The sequence below is a fragment of the Octopus bimaculoides genome, chromosome 24 (assembly GCF_001194135.2).
Source record: "Octopus bimaculoides isolate UCB-OBI-ISO-001 chromosome 24, ASM119413v2, whole genome shotgun sequence".
Lineage (NCBI taxonomy): Eukaryota > Metazoa > Mollusca > Cephalopoda > Octopoda > Octopodidae > Octopus > Octopus bimaculoides.
In genome coordinates this window covers 24021004-24025603 of record NC_069004.1, presented here as the reverse complement: position 1 = coordinate 24025603, position 4600 = coordinate 24021004, and the positions used below count along the sequence as shown (strand labels likewise).

The 4600-nt window shown below is 38.7% G+C and overlaps 1 protein-coding gene across 1 annotated transcript in view; it reads right to left on the bottom strand.

Annotated features, from left to right (window-relative positions):
• LOC106878832 (integrator complex subunit 13) overlaps nt 1-4600 on the bottom strand; it is a 596471-nt gene that overhangs the window by 11049 nt on the left and 580822 nt on the right. The gene's annotated exons all lie outside the window — the stretch shown is intronic.

Here is a 4600-nt window from a genome sequence, read left to right as displayed (position 1 = left end):
TATACATATATCCAGTGGGTTTCTTTCAGTTTCTATCTACCAAATTCATTCACAAGGCTTTGGTCAGCCTGGAGCTATGCTCACAGTAGTCCGTCTGGAGCTATGTTCAATGCCACACAGTGTATGTGTATTAAACATGATTCATCATCATTTTGAATCATCATGATTCAACACCTGATCCATCATCATCATCCTTTAACGTCTGTTTTCCATGCTGGCATGGGTTGGACAGTTTGACCAGAGTTGACAAGCAGGAGTGCTGCACCAAGTTCCAGTCTGATTTGGTCTGGTCTCTGCCAACCAGTTTACTGAGTGTGCTGGGTGCTTGTTATATCCTTACACTTCCAATATCGCAGTATGGTTGATATCATCAACAATAGATATAGAATATACTGTAACAGTGTTATAACAATACAAAATAGAAACAGTGACAATAACAAAGATGTAACGAACCAACAATCAATATTTCCAACACACTAACTCGAACTGTAAACTGTTACCTGGACTTCAAAGACCAAACTACAAACTACTGACTACATCCGACCGCTACTATTTATATATAGCGGTCTCGTCTATTCTCATCTGAGAGTGTCGTACTCTCATACAACATCTCACCTTTTGAGATTTTGAGTTTCAAAGGAATAAAGAAATTTTATTATAACTTTTTAGTATCTTTTTCACTTGGGCCTTATCTCAAGGTGTCCGGTCTGCTTCCGTTTTTTTCATGCTGGTTCTATGGGACTGCATTACTTTCGGTGTTGGGACATCAAATACATTAAAAAAATACTTCCATAGGAATTTCTCTCTGTTCTTTGGTATGTCTCCTTTTTAGCTGATTTATGTGTCTCATGTTCCCAACATGATCCTTTAATTAGATACATCATACTTCCTAGTTTTTTTGGTTACAAGGTCATCCTCCCAGCCTTCTTTACCATTTTTTTGTAGGTTTTAAAATGCACTTTACTCCTACTTCAAAATATTTCGTCATATCTTTCATATTTCCTTTACATCCTTTTTTCTCTGGCAATAACTTATCAAAAAGCGATTTTATTCTTTACACAACATCAACTCGGCAGGTGATTTTCCCGAATTTGAATTTGGATTGGGGGTCACTCTTAAGAATTTTGTTGGTGCTTCTACTTCTACTGTGGAGGATGGGTCTTCTTAAATACAGCTAGGCACGAGAAAAACCAGATACCTGCAGTGGATTTTGAACTCAGTACCTATGGATTTGATAAATAAGTAAAGACCCTTGGTCATGAATGACCATGGGATTGCACCTAAAAAGTTACCCTCCCAGACACAAGTCCGGACAAAGTTGTTTTTGTGAAAGACCAGCAATTGCCCATGCCTACCAGCCTCCCCTTCTCCATGTCACCGATGTTATCCAACGGTAAGGCAAAGACTGATACAGCTTAGCACTAGAGATGTTGCAACTCATTTCTACAAAGGCACATGGCCCAGTGGTTAGAGTGCCAGGTTCACAATCATCAGATAGTGAGTTCGATTCCTGGACTGGGCAGTGTGTTGTCTTCTTGGTAAAGAACAGAATAACAAAACATGGCACAGTGCCACACCCATTGTCTGACATCATGCCAAACCCCTGGTCACATCACAGACCCAGGACCTTGTCTACAATGCCAATGCTATTGGCAATTCTGTTTATGAAGCATGTCACTTAATCATACATTAATTATGCATTTCTTGCAGCAGTTAATTGTTAATTAACAATTTCATGTCAGCCCTCCTCACTACCTCTCTACCTATCTGCCTACATCCATCTTCCCAGCTTCCACCCTTTCTTTCTTTCTTTCTTTCTTTCTTTCTTTCTCCCCTCTCTTTCTTCGATTCTCTGTTCTTTTCTCTCCTCACAACATTTCCACAAGCTGCAACAGCACCTTGCCTTACTGCTGCTATCATACCATCATTACAAATACTACTACTGCTGTCACTACCACCACCACAACTAACATTGCTACCACTACCCCCACCATGTGTGTTTATACTTTTATTCTTTTAGTCGTTTCAGTCGTTTGACTGGCCATGCTGAAGCACTGCCTCAGTCGAACAAATCAGCCCCAGGACTTATTATTTGTAAGCCTAGTACTTTTTCTATTGGTTTCTTTTGTGAAACTGCTAAGTTTCGGGGACTTAAACACACCAACACCGATTGTTGAGCAACGGTGGAGGGGACAAACATGAACACACACACATATGTATATACAACAGGCTTCTTTTAGTTTCCATCTACCAAATCCACTCATAAGACTTTGGTCAGCCTAAGGCTATAGTAGAAGACACTTGCCCAAGGCGCCATGCAGTGGGACTGAACTCAGAACCATAACTCTGGCATTTTACTGATGTATTCATCATCATCATCATCATCATTTTAAGTCTGTTTTCCATGCTGGCATGGGTTGGACTGTTTGATTGAAAACTGGTAAGATGGGGAGCTGCACAAGGTTCCAATCTAAATGAGCATGGTCTCTACAGCTGGATGCCCTTCCTAACACCAAACACTCCAAGAGGATAGTGGGTGCTTTTTACATGTCACTAGCATGGGTGCCAGTTACGTAACGCTGGCATTGGCCACACCTATGATCGCAACTTAAAGGGTCTTTTCAAGCACGGTATATCACCAAAGTTCTTGGTCCCTAATCACTACCTCCGTGAGGGTCAACATTTAAAGAGTGCCTTTTAAGTGACACTGGCATCAGCAACAACTATGATTTCACTTGGTTAGACAGGTTTTCTCAAGCATGGCATATCGCCCAACGTTTGAAATAGAGCTATCTTATATGTTACTTCCTCTTGTCGCTTCTGCAAGTCTTTCTTCCTTCCCAGCCAAAGCACTAAGTTCTTCTATGAGTAACTGACTGATTGGCTGGTGGGTCCAGTACTTGCTCTAGATAATGCCAAGAATTCTACTAAAACATCTCATCTCAAACATCAATGATTCCATCTCAAAATATTTTTGCTTTTTATGTATGCACTTGTCTCACATCAATACAACACAATTGCAGATACCATAAACACTATTAGCAGTAAACATATCTTTTTTTTTTTCCCATGATGTCAGCTATGATAAATAATTTGTGACTTGAGCATTTGATGTATACACCTCTCTAAAACTAGATTAATATCAAGTTTTGGAATCAAACAAAGTATTATTTTGTTTGCCAAAGAGAAGATGGTTAAGTGACTTGATACATTTGAAGTTACTTGTATCTTTTTTAATAATAACATTTGATTGTAATCTACAAGATAATAGATCACAACATCACTACGTAGCTAATAAATTTGCTTTGGAACCACACAGTTCAGTGATTATTCCTACGATGGAACACGATTAGCTTGTGTCTTCACTAATAGTTATGAGCTCCCCAAATGCTCTGCAAGTAAAATTTGGTAAAGGGGAAACTGGAAGAAACCCACCATATCATCGTCATCGTCATCACCATCAACTCGTCTCTGATTTAATTTTTTGTCTTTTACTTGTTTCAGTCATTAGACTGCAGCCATGCTGGGGCACTGCCTTGAAGAATTTTTAATTGAATGAATTGACCGAAGTACTATTTTTCTTTTTGTTAAGCCAGGTACTTGTTTTATCAATCTCTTTTGCTGAACCACTAAGTAACATGAACATAAACACACTAACACCGGTTGTCTAGCCGTCATGGGGAAGAAACACAGACACAAAGGCCATACACACATAGATATATACATATTATATACAAGTATGTGACATTAGTAATACTTATACACATGCACACACACACACACACACACACACAGAAGGATTTGTTTTGAGGTTTGAAAATGCATCTGAATCTAAAAAACATGTAGTCATTTTTGAATAGATTTATTCACACACCAAACTAGTTTTGACAATTTTTTGATCACTGCTACACACACACACACACACACACACACACACACACACACACACACACACACACACACATATATATATGAAAGAGGTTTCGGAAGAGTTGAAAGTTACAAAGTAAAAATTGGACAAACATGTTTAAACCATCAAACGTTCAAATGTCCACAGAAATTTCAATGACTTTCCTAGAGATAAATAGTGATATCAACGTAAATGTACGGCAAAAACTATAACAAATGTACATTACTGAAAGTTCAGTCACACTGAGTTTTTATCAAAAAAAAGTGGAAAAGAAAGACAAAAAGGTGAGGAGAAAGAAGAAAAAACGGTTTCTTTTACAATTTCTCTGGTGGTGCCTGTAGTTCTGCTGTAGTTCTGCTTTCAATTTCAATGGGAAGAGCCGTTTTAACGATGCGTCCTACCCAGCTCTTCGAAACGCCGGTGTTAAAACGGGGGTAGCTGATGAAGGAGAATGTTCTCTATGTGGCTTGTGTGTTTTCTCGTGTACATTTTGTTTGCAATGCCCTGTACCCAGATATGCACCTATACATACAGGTGGATGTCGGTATGCACATACCTGTACGCATATATGCATATACTCATTTACTATTTGTTTTTACATGACCGAACGCAGCGTCACCAATCTGTAAGTATATATATATATATATATACACACACACACACACATATATATATATATAGAGAGAGAGG